The sequence below is a fragment of the Oryzias latipes genome, chromosome 13, assembly GCF_002234675.1.
Source record: "Oryzias latipes chromosome 13, ASM223467v1".
Taxonomy (NCBI): Eukaryota; Metazoa; Chordata; class Actinopteri; order Beloniformes; family Adrianichthyidae; genus Oryzias; species Oryzias latipes.
In genome coordinates, this window is record NC_019871.2 from 4,512,285 (window position 1) to 4,525,424 (window position 13,140).

Below are 13,140 nucleotides of genomic sequence, written 5' to 3' on the forward strand. Positions count from 1 at the left end.
CCTTAAAAATACCCTAATTGGCCGTTTTTAACCCCTGATCTTTTTGAATAGATGATCTTTCTTTATACAAGACTATAGAACGTCATCAGGGTACCAAAGTGCTTTACAGTAAAAGATAAAAAAGATCAAATTAAGAACAAAAATTCAATATAACAGATATTTATTTTACAAAAGACAATAAATGCCGAATTTTTTATGTATAAGTCGCAGATTCCAAAAAACTGCGTACGAAATAAGAAAATAATCATGTATATGTCACACTGGAGTATAATTTATTAAAAACAATCCTAATAAAGGAATGGAGAACAATAAAAGACTAAATATAGCACCACTTCACTACTGTAACCATATTCATCTTGATGAAACATAGGAGCGATTGAAGTAGTGTCTGATATATAAGCGGTAAATATGAACGATCGTGCAACCCTAGAAGAAACCAAATATGGCCAGCTGGAAAGTCTCTGGTGATGTGATTGACCACAGAACATAGACCTATCCTTTATTAGTGACGTCCTGCACAGGAGCAGCTTGGAAATGAAAATGTAAAATTCTCTAGCTGGAGAAAAATCAGTTGTCTTCTTGGTTTACACCAGTGGATAAAGGCTTGTTGGAGCTTCTGCAGGATTGGCTGTGAAACAGACTGTCAAATCTATTCATCTATTTATACATTTTTGTCAACGGACCAAAGCCCATAAATAGGTGAATTCACACATTAAAATCACTAAAATCCTAACGTTTTTATAGAAATATACCAAATAAATAAATAAAACTGAGAAGTTCATTATTTCAAATTCTTGCAAACCTTTGATGTATGTTTAAAAAAAAAAAATACATGGACATTAAATTCTGTTCTGTTGGTCAGAATAGTCTTGACTTGTAGAAACCAGAGACACAGAATCTTACTATTTCTGAATAGTTTACTGTTTTTAGCCTCTGTACTCACACTGACCAGAAACGATTTGAGTTCAGTTTTGAATTTAAAATCTCAAGTGGGAAAAGTCTTTAAAGGCTCGATTTCATGCTGTAGTGGAAAGGCTGAGTCCTCTGTGGAGATTTCCATCCACAGACTCTGCGGCAGTGCAAAGGCACTACAACGGTGGTTAAGTGGAGCCTTTACAAGGATCTCCATGTTTAGTAGAACACATTTGCTCAATCTGGTGGAAATACGGCGCCTCTGTTGGTTAAAAACCTGTTTGCAGCAGAGATGTTTTTGTTTTGTTTATCAGCTGTTTGGCAGGTACGCCTGTGTCGATGAAGGAATACATTTGTGAAGATGTTCAGCACTGTGGCTCACCAGCATTCCCACTTTGTGAGTTGACTGTAAATAGTTTCTACTTTAATTGCTCCCAGCATGCAGTGCTGGCTCTATTATTCATGAGTTCGTCAGGCGGTGGTGTCTGGCGGCTGGTAGGTTGGGGAACGGAGACCGACCCCCACACCAGTACACCTGTTTGTATTACTCTGATCATCAGAAAGCTGGACTCGGAAGCTTTTTTATTTATTTTTATGCAACTTTATAGTCTGCCTTTAAACTAATTACCACAGCAGAAACCTCATGGACTATCTGCCTAACGTCAAGGACCGCTCTGATCATCTTTTGATCTACTGTCAAAGTGTTCTTTCCATTAAATTCTCCTTTGAGTAGTGGGAGGGACTGTTGGCATGGAGCAATCCTGCCCCCACTTCCCGTTACACATAGCTGGGGGCTCTCTGTTTACTGGCTCTGGAGCTATTCAGCTGTACAGCATTGGGCCAGATGACGTACATGGATCTAGTTGTGGAGCAGAGCAAATACTATCAAATACTATCATTTTACAAAGAGTATTTTTTGTCTCCTCCTGATTCACAACAATTAGAAAAAAAAAAGTATTCAGAAATGCAATTTTGAGTCAAATTGGTTCTACACATGTCCTCCATCATCAGAAAAAACACACCAAGAACAAGATTTTTTTTAGTGGATCTTTAAACTGGTTCCATGTTGATTGCATTAGGAGGGTTCTTGACGTCCATGTTAGTTTCATTACATTGTGACCTCACGAAGTGAGGACCAGCCCCTTCCTAGAAGAGTCTGCACTACCAGCTCCGCCCCCAGGCTAACAGACACACCCACTTTCTCCATGGAGCTAGCGGTGATCGGGTAAACGCTTTCCTTTTATATGCACAATCTGCACATCCATCTGGTGATAGTTCAGGTGTTCAGGTGATAGATGAAACGCAGACACGCTGCCGTCTAGGATGACGTCATGAAAAGGAGTCAGAGGCGGTTCTTCAGAGATCAAGTCGTCTTACTTTTTGGTCGGAAAATGAGCTGTTAAAAAAGTAATATTTCATGAAAAAATGGTTCTTTAGTGTCCCAAAGGTCATATATTATCATATATATGGAAATAGTTTACACTGAAAGGCCCGATATAGACCCTTTAAAGTTTCTGACCATGGCTTGGTTTGTTTTGAACATTTACTTGTCTTTTTACCTTGCTGTAATCTTGTAATTGTCCTAAAATCATACTAGTTTCCTAAGTACAGTACAGATAAGGTTATGCATATAAGAAATGATGTCGTATTAACAGCTTTATTATTATTCATCTTCATTATTATCAAAATATTCACTTTACAGAAAAATGTCTTACTAGTCTGTTTTTTTTTAAATCTCCAAAGCTTTTCTTTGTACTGAAATGGAGAAAAAGGGGGAAGAGCAATTTGACCCCCAACTAGAGAACAAGGATCAAGATCTACCAGAACACACATGGCTGGTATTTGCAGTGGGTCCCTAAAGGCAATAGGCTGCAGTGGAGCTGCACAGATGGTTGAACGGAGCAGGTTTTTGCTTGGGTTGGGGGGGTGTTTGCATGTGATTTGGAAGGGGTTACTACCCTCGCCCACCGTAACCTGCATAATCAATCTTTTCTGTTTAAGATCAAAAGGTTAGTGTTGGCTCCTAATTGCAACAGATAAGGTTCTTTTTTTTGGTCCATTTTTGTCTTCAGTTTTGGAGATATAAAGTTGTGTGTTGTGTGTTAACATATGTATGTTATCTGTAAAACTCCTGGAAACTCCAACCACATCCTCGTGGTTTTATAAGTTCACTGGTTAAACTCTTAGAGATGTGCTTTGTTCTAAATGTTCAGACTGTGTGTCATGCCCTTTAGCGTCTCACAAACACAATAACCAGGAATGCTCTCTGAACCACTGCTTTATGATACACGTATAACCTGTAAGGCTTTGATGTCCTGTCCTGTTAGTTTGCTTTCTGGAAAAAAGTCCTAACAGTTATATGACGCCAACGACGGCGCCCACAATAATGAGATCGAGTTGTAAAAGGTGAACATCAAAGACTATTACAAAATGTTTGAATCCAATTATAAAAATTTGAATTTTTACACAAAATTCTGAAGTTTTAGACATAAATAATTGGTTTTAGAGTTGGTTTTCTAGCTAAATGTCAGGAAAGATCTCTGCTTTTTGCTTAGAGGATGTAATCTGAGATGGCTACAAGGACCACCATGGATGAATGAGAAGGTGTTGTCATCGGATAAGGGATTTTGTTCTGTCTTCACCTTGCTTTTATGTTCCGCTGGGCAAGGCAGTGAACCGCAGCTGAACTGTTGAAGCATGGCGGTTCGTGGACTATAGCGTGCATCACTTATAGGATTATACATGTTAGTACAGATGGAAAGAAGAAAGCTCAGATGTTTTTCGGCACAAGCCCACTTCAGAAAGACCGTCATTGGAGTTGTGTTTTGAGGAACAGAGGTTTGTTGTCCTATTGTTGGCAGTGCAGTTTAGTGTGTGTGTATTTGTGTGTGTGTAAGGACATGCCTCCTACCACGATGCAGTCTGTTACTTGGTCTGACTCTGGCTTTTCTGTGTTTCCTCTTCTAGTTTGTTAAATTTTCCTCACTCGTTTTGCCTCAATCAAGCAGGTCTAATCCTTTTTTAAATACTCTAAAGAAGTACTAGTTCCTTTTTCTTCTGTTTGCCTTTTTTCACCGCCTTTGGTCGTGTCCTGCTCCTTCAGTCCACCATCTGCCTCTCCGACGACTAATCAGTCACTGGTTGACACCTGGCAAAGGAGTCGCCTTTTGGCTGCAGCCTTGAAAGGTTTTCTGCTTATTTGATGCTTCCTGATATTTTCCTCAAAAAGTTACTTCGGGTTTAAAAACAATGCTAAAAATAAAATTTGATGATAAATACCTAAAAAACAAAACAACTAACTTGACCTTTTCTGGTTTCCAAAAAAGCATTTTGCAATGCTCAGTCTCACTTCTCTCTGTGGTATTCCTATGTTGTTTATGCAGTTTTCGTGCTGTATATTTACCTGCTCAGTGTCGGGATGAGAAGCACATGGGGTGGAGGGGATTGTCAGAATTTGATCTCTCCTTCAAAGGCATTGGGGGCATGCAGAATCTGAGGATCAGACAATGTATCTTCCTGTTGGAGGATGACATCTCTGACTGCTTTGGGTTTGCTTTTCTAGTCCACGATGCACTTTAATGAGTATTTGTACCAGGGCTGCACGATATGTGGAAAACTCGCGATATTAAAGATTAATATTGCGATAACGATATAATTTGCGGTTTATAAACAAATAACAAAATAACCAAAAACATCATTCCCATTTCATTGTAACAGTTGAAAAATTATACTCCAAATGACCCTCGTCGACATAGGAGACAAACATCTAACATAATAGCCCTCCATCCGATTGGTCAACAACGTGAAGGTGTCCATCCGATTGGTCAAATGCATAAAGGGATTTATTTGGTTCATTAAATGCTTCAAGCTGTCATAAGGTTGTATTAACACATTTAAGGTTTACGATTTATTGCGATTTTCGCGACCTTTTGCGATATGCATATTGCATAGCTGGATATTGCGATAACGATAAATTTGTGTTATATTGTGCAGGCCTAATTTGTACCTTCCAAACCAAGAAGGAGATAACGGATTCTATTAGTAAAATATGTCAGCCGTATTTGCAACCTTCTTCAAAGCTCAACAGTGTGTATAGTTCTATTCTAAACTGTTTCAATAGTAAAAAAAGGTTTACGAAAACTTGACCGTGTCACACAGCCAATTTTCATGTGAGCATATTGCATGGATGAAAAAATGGTCACAGGTGAAAATGCGTGGAAAAAGTGAGAAAAGTTGTGGTTTTTAGGTGAAACTTTCAAAGATGTATCATTGATGAACCAGGTTAAAACCACAGAAGTAGTACGAATAAACCACACGTAGAACACGAAAACCAACGTGGAACCTGAACCGCGTGTGATTATGGCGCTGTTTATATGCAAATCATTTGTCATTAGTCTGCAATTTTTGTAATTTGAACGTGATATTTGTGAATTTAAACATCGGTGGCACATGCGTTAAAAGTTTGTTAGACATATGTGGAACGGTAGTGAGAAGCAACAAAGTTGCATATGCATCTTGCAAAATCACGCAGAATTGTTTGAGATTTATTTTATAATTGTGTATAAGCAATGTACACTACGCATAAACTGCGTAATTCTCAACCGACCCAAAAAATGTGAACAGCTCAAACCCGAATTCACATAAAGACCCGTCAGTGGAAAACCTCGAGGTACATCTGCGCTCATCAACGAAACGCTTATGAATTACGTGTATCATGCATGTTTCGCGAAAGACCTAAACATGGAAAATGTGGGAAATGGCTGTAAGACACGGCCCTTAGTCTGATACGCAGCAAACAGTCTGAGATAAAAACATCACCGGTCTTGAATACAAAGAAACACCAAGAAACAGCCCAAATAAATAATTCTCTCAGGATTGCAACTTCAAAGAAAAAAGCAACCTTGGGTCGGGTTTAGATTTATGCATTGAGCTTTTAAAATGGATTGAGTGAGATGTTGTGTGCTTGCACTGGGATTCACTGGCGTTCCCGTGTACGTACATCATCCATGCCGCTCAATCTGGCCTGTAAAATATGTAAAAATATACATTTGAAGTGTCTGCCCCGGGGTTCGTTTCGTTGCCAGGACAACGTTATGGAGTCGTCTGCATGAAATCTAGGCAAAATTTGATTTTTTTCTTTTCCTTTTTTCTGCTCTGTGTCTGCTACATGTCTGCTCTTCTTCCCACTGAGGCCGCAAACATCAGAAGGAATCGAATAAGAAGCAGTTTTATTCTTCGCTTCTTGTTCTTGCATTTCCAGAAGGTCATGCCAAGTTCTTTTTTTGTGTGACCTTTTTTTCGCCCCCCTTGTTCTTAAAGTCTCATTTATCTGGGTGAGACCATCATGTGTTTACTAAGCATTTCACAGTGCACGTTCGTCAAAGACGGTGCTCCAGAAGCAGCCAGAGGGCCGGGCGCCTCTTCATGTCCGGGGAGGCAGAGTTAAAATGATGTGGATCCTCCGTAACGAGTGCAGGTTTAACCCTCCTTTAGAACATTCAGAATGATTCATGAAAAATTGATCGTAGAGAAAGAAATAAGACATGAAATACACAAGCCACAAAAAATACATGCGAGTGCGTTGAATGATTCTGCTGAAAAAACTAAAAATGTTATTTTAAAACTAAACTATAGTAAGTGTTCCCAGTGTTTTTTTTTTATTACAATAATACCGTTTTTTTTCCCGTTTTTTTTTTTTTTTAACCAAAATTAAAAACCTTCGTCGTTTTTCTAAGGCCGTGTCACACCGCCAATACGTAAATTTGTGCACTTGTGAGATGCATACACAAATTTGTGTCTTTCCTCGACCGTTCCGTGTATGTCTAACAGACTTTTCACGCAGCCACCACCGATGTCTAACTTTTATATTGAGTATACGGCACGCATATTGCGTTAAAATAATGTAATTGATGCACGGATCACTTAAGAATTGCATATAAACACACGTGCTTCATGTTCTACGTTGATTTATGTGTTCTTTGTGTGGTTTACTGGTACTTCTGTGGTTTTAACGTGATTCATTCGTGATACATCTGTGTACATTTCACGTAAAGAACCACAACTTGCGGTGATGCGGTTATGAATGAAGCAGAGCCACCTGCATTTTTCCGCTTGCTTTTAATTTAATATTTCATTTTAAGCTTAATTTTCTTTATAAATTTGCTTCATCATCAGAAAAATGCCCCAAAAGATGTTAAAAAACAAAACAAAAACAATTTTTTTAGCAGAGTGGTGGTTCTTTAAACCACAATGTTTCTTGTTGATAGGAAAAGGCACTGTTTTAGTTGTTCCCTCATTGTAATGGACAACTTAAAAAATAATAATTGAATGGTCAACGCAAACATTTTTCATTTTGTGTGTTTTTGTGAAAGTGTTTCAAAACGAGCTCTGCACAGATGTGTATGGCTACGTTCACATTGCAGGGCTTAATGCTGAATTCCGATTTTTTGAAAAAATCCGAATTGTTTGCTAGACCGTTCACATTTCCAAGTAAATCCGAACTTTTGTGATCTACAGTGTGACCGTGAAACAACCCAGAGTTGACCCGCATGCGCAGAAGAGTACTCGACGTCGAATGACTTCACTCGTTGTTTGCGGAAGTAGCTAATGTTAACATGGATGTCAACAACAGCGTTGTCAACAGCGGAGCTCTTTTTTCATTAATAAATTTATTTTCACAAAGGAGTCAGCACAATAACAATCTTCCCATTTTTAAGAAGGCATTGGAGCCAGGATCATCTGTACCCACTGTTGTGGAATGGGAATGTGTATGTGTTGGGCCCACGCGCGCGCGTTTGTGTAATGGACAGGAAAAGAGCGCGTGCAGCGGGAGAGAATGGGGGGGGGGGGGGCGGCAATGTGGGCGCGCATTCATGTTGTGTGTTACGGAGGAAGGACAATGGTAATAAAAGGAGGTTTCCCCCAGAATAAATGCTATGGACTCTTTATTAACCCATTCCGTAGAATCCTGGAGAATCTATGGGTCAGAACAGGGAGGAGGAGGAGGATCCGCCTTTGGTCCCCCGTGCTTCTGACCACGGTCGGGAAGGGGAGAAAGAAAAAAAAAAAAGTACTCGCGAGAAAATGTTCAACACCATGCTCGGCCATTTAGCTGTTAATTTTTTTTCAAAAACCGCCCGGTTGCTATAAGAGCCCTGGAGTTTGGCCTGAATAGTGCTGTCACCCCAAATATTAATACAATCGGGGACATCGCTTCCCTTCCACTGACTGGTCTCAGCAGCATCGTCCGCCGTGGTTGCTGTTTACGTTCTCGTTCCCGCCTATTTCAACGCAGAATGATGACGTTTGTTGCGTATCGATGACGTACGATTCGGATTTAGGTGGCCTGGCCGGTCAGACGGCGGTCGCAATTGAAAAGATCGAATACGTTTCGGATTCAGGACGGCAAAGTGTACAGCTCTGACAGTGGGTAGAAAACAAGAGGATTGGATAGAGGACAAGAAGCCTTTGCTGTGTCCAGTAGTATGCACTGGATTGTTTACATGTATCTGTCACAAAGGTGTGATATATGCGTGGAGGGTTTAGTGTGAGTGGGTGGGTGCAGTCTTCCAGTAATGGTGACTACAAACGCTGATATGGCTCTTCCAGGAAGTGTTGATGCCTAAGGCAGCTGTCTCTGCGAGTTTCTGTTATCGTAGTCGTTAGATTTAGACGTTATCCAACACATGATTTCACTTTCCAAGATTTTATGATGTTGCCTTGACGATCAATAATCTCACGTGCTTCAAACGACTAACTTCCAGGTAACATGAGCAGAAAACCTCCCGTGTCTGCTGTGAAGTTTCAATGCTGATCAGCTTTTTTTTCCTGTTTTAATCGCCTGATTTTAATGAACATGCTGCAGCTCTGCTGATGCATTGATGATTTTCTTCCCTTTGAAACTTTACATCAACGGGCAAGTTTAAAAGCTCACCTGGATTTGGTGCCGATCAAACCTTATGTTATCATGGTCCAATGGTAAATTAATGTTTTGTTTACGTGAAAGTGAGCCCTACTTTAATGAGAAAACTGTATTTTTTGGACCATAAGAGATCTGGTGTACCTTATAACCTTTAAGGTCACACAGCCACTACGTATATTTTCTACATCTTCCATGTATGAAATTCTGGTCTTTCGTGATACTTGTGTGAAAAACGTAATTCATAAGTGTTTCTTGCGTCATTCATCGATGTGCGCAGATGTCCAGTGAGAGTTTTGGCTGACGTGAATTTGGCTTTGAGCTGTTCAGAATTTTTTTTACGCAGTTTATGCATTTATTATGCGTAGTTCATACTCAATAATTATGTAAATCATCTCCAGTGTTAAATGGTTAAGCTTGAATTCTGGTTCACCTCACTCAATTCAGTTTGATTTTATTTATATAGCTCAATATTACAACAATATCGCAGAAAAAAGACACGAAGGTCTAGACCAGTGTTTTTCAACCAGTGTGCCGCGGCACACTAGTGTGCCGTGGGAGATGGTCAAGTGTGCCGTGGGAAATTGCCCTCATTAACTGCACTAACAACATTTTTCATCTCCAGGATTTCAGCTCTTTGTTCATCCAAACAGGCCCTGATAAAACACTGAGTAATTAGGAATATAAAAGATCTTAAAATTACTTTTTCTTTGTGTTTATTTAATTCTATTAAAGACATTTTGATAATTATGACGGTACCGTGATTTACCTGCAGCTATAGCAGTTTGCGGAAAAGTCCCCGCCCCTTTAACTGTCTCCGCCAATCATTCTTGAAGGCTTAATCACACACATAAATACCAGCTAAAGCTCGTCTTTAGCGGTGTAGCTTTCCACAGAGTCCGGTGTCAGCCCGTGGAACAAGTGAACAAAACAATGAAGCTCAGAGACTCGAGTCTTTCTGCCCTTTTTCTGCCGTTATCACACTACATCTCCCATGATGCATTGGCTTAAAGGGACAGCGCATACTGAGGCGACCTTGTGAAACGTCTTGAAACCACAACAAACAGTTTCTAAATTTTTTAATTTAACTTTTATTTCATCTCTTAGAAAAAACAGCCGCAACTTCCTGCTTTTTCTGCCACAATTATCACAAAAATCCACGTGAGATTGCGGCGGGGGGGGGGGGGTTGGGCTGTCGATCAATACAGACCATGAATTTCTGCTTTTTTTTTTTTTTTGGGATGCTGGTGTGCCGCAGGATTTTTGTCAAGGTTAAAGTGTGCCGTGGCTCAATAAAGGTTAAAAAACACTGGTCTAGACAATTCAACAGAAAACTTCCCATCAACTCCTCTGACCAATTGCCTGCCTCTTAGCCCCTCTAGGCATTCTGGGTAGTGTATTTGCATCACATTATTTCACAGTTTTGTTCTGAATAATATTTCCCTATAGTCTGTTGTGGTTTATGGTCGAAGAGACATGGCAGCTGTTACTCTGGTACAATTTAAGTATGAAACCGCAAAAGCAGGAATAATACAAATCTTTATAAAAATGTCACCTTTTGTGTAATTTGTATCATAATTAAAGTGAAAGAGGAGAATGGTTCTCATGACTAAAACCACTAGAAGGAACTGAGAGTGCAGTTGAGATGGTGGGGAGAGATAAATGACTCCTATTTAATGGCGCGAACAGTTGCGACTCACTGAGTCACTTAAAGCAGACGCTGAGTGTTTGTGTTATCTGGGTCATCAAGGAAGGTGTCGGACTGTAATTCATCTCCATCACTCCTCAAACAGACACTACTGTGAAATACTGTCTGAGAGGCCATTGGTGTGTGGTGAGATGTCATTCAGTCAACAGAAGCTGTTTGTGTCGTTTGTTCAGCTTTGAATGGCTTCCTGACCTTTCCTAACAATCTAAGCTATTTTGCTCTAAGAAACTTAACCTTTAGGTTCTATATTAAATCAAAAGTCAGATCCGTGCTGATGGGTACTGCTTTTATTAAATGCTTTGGACGGGCTCAATTCCAAATTTCTTTGTCAATTTCATTTGAAATGTCATTTCACTTTGTCGTCTTACGTATGATGTCCGACTGATAATGTTAATTTAATTAAAAAGATCTTCTGCCGTCATCGGAAAACTGTAAGCGAATAACGAAGTCAATCAGAGCTTTTATAGCGAAGGACTTGAGATTTCATTCTGTGGTGGAGAATGATGGCTTCCAAACGTTGCTCAATATGTTAGAGATGCAAAACAACCTCCCTTCCGGTCGCTGCTTCACTGACGCGGTCAACCCAGCCCAATTTCTGAGACGAAGGCTGAAGTCATGGCAGCAGTTGTGAAAGCCGATAGGACACCATTACACACGTGTGACACTCGGACGTCAATCGCCACAGAATTACACTCCACTGTCAGCTAAAATCTCATGTCCTGAAAACTCAGAAAGTGACTGGAAGTCACACTGAAAGCTGCATTGATAATCGCTTTGTAATTGAATTGTGAGATGCCTCCAGATTCCCACCCCTAAAAGCATTTAAACGCATGGCCACTGAAGGGGTGTCGCCAGTTACACTGAGTCGAACTTTGACCAATGAGCAACTTGGATCTAGTAGTTATGGATTTGGTTTGTCTGGTGAACCCAGACACGGCGATGAGTGACAACATCTGCATTTGTTTTTCACAGATGTACCAAGGCCACTACTCTGACATGACGGTATCCCATAGCTCACATTGCAAGGAGGGTAGCAATGAGCCGAATCATTTCCGTTTCTTGCCCGAATCACAAGATTTGCACTTTTGACCTTTGGCTCCAAGCCTCTTCCAACTGGAGATGGCGGACATGCGCTATTAACCCTTGTGCTATCCTAGGCACTTTAACGTTGGGAGTTGGGTCATCTAGACCAGTGTTTTTCAACTAGTGTGCCGTGGGAGATGGTCAAGTGTGCCGTGAGAAATTGCCCTCATTAACTGATCTAAAAGCAATTACCATCTCCAGGAAATCAGCTCTTTGTTCATCCAAACAGGCCCTGATAAAACACTGAGAAGTTAAGAATATGAAATATCATAAAATTATTTTTTCTTTGTGTTTATATGATTCTATTAAAGACATTTTGATAAGAATGACGGGATACCGCGATTTAGCTGCAGCAATAACTGTAAGGAAAAGTCCCGCCCCTATAACTGTCTCCACCAATCATTCTTGAAGGCTTAATCACATGTCATCAGTCTGACCAATCAGAAGTGGTTAAAGTATTCACTTCCTTGTTTCGATTTAGCGCAAAAAAGTCTCTCTGTTCTAACAAAAATACCAGCTAAAGCTCGTCTTTAGCGGTGTAGCTTTCCACAGAATCTGGTATCAGACTGCAACAAGTGAACAAAACCATGAAGCTCAAAGACGCTGGTCTTTCTGCGGTCGTTGGATTACGGGCACTACATCTCCCATGATGCAGTAAAGTGACTGTCTTAGCGCACAATGAGTCTCTCCTCTTAACGTCTTAAAACAACGAACACACATCAAACAGTTTTTGAATCTTTTGACTTAATTTTTAATACATCTTTTAGAAAAAACAGCTGCAGCTTCCAGCGTTTTCTGCAACAATTATCACAAAAATGCATATGAGACTGCAAAGCGGCTGTAGATCAATACAGACTGAGTTTTTTCTTTTTTTTTATTTATCTACTTTTTTGGATGCTGGTGTGCCGCGGGATTTTTGTCAAGGTTAAAGTGTGCCGTGGCTCAAAAAAGGTTGAAAAACACTGATCTAGACCCACTAGACAGTGCGCTGAACCTTTTTTCTTCAATGATTTGTGATCTTCACTGGTGTCCATGGATTACATGAAATCTTTCCACCTTCATCCACCTTTGTCATGGTAGGGAGAACACGTCAATGGAAGGGTGGGGTCATCTAAGACAGCACAAGGGTTAAACGGTACAATTTTTCCTCAATTCATCTTATCAAGAACATGGTACCAAAGTCGTTTTGTTTACATTTAAGAATATTTTGGACAAAACTATATATATATATATATTATTTTTTTTACTATTCGGGAATGTATGTGCGTGAAAGAGGATTTCTTTCAACAGGGATACACACCTTGTCAAAATATAAAAGCAACCCGGTTAAGAATAGATTTGTGTTTGCTTGATGTAAACATTCAGCAGAAACACCAGGGAGGCAGTGGGTTCATGTGGGGATTTTGAACAGGTTTACAAAAAGGTGAAAGAGAAAAGTATCTGGATAACTACAGGTAACTATTACCCCTCAGTAATGTAACTAAAAGGTCAGGATGGAAGTTTTATAACCTTTTTAAAC

The 13,140-nt window shown here is 39.9% G+C and overlaps 1 protein-coding gene across 1 annotated transcript in view; it reads left to right on the top strand.

Moving 5' to 3' along the window:
- pak1 (p21 (RAC1) activated kinase 1) overlaps positions 1-13,140 on the top strand; it is a 56,578-nt gene that overhangs the window by 12,068 nt on the left and 31,370 nt on the right. The window lies entirely within an intron of this gene.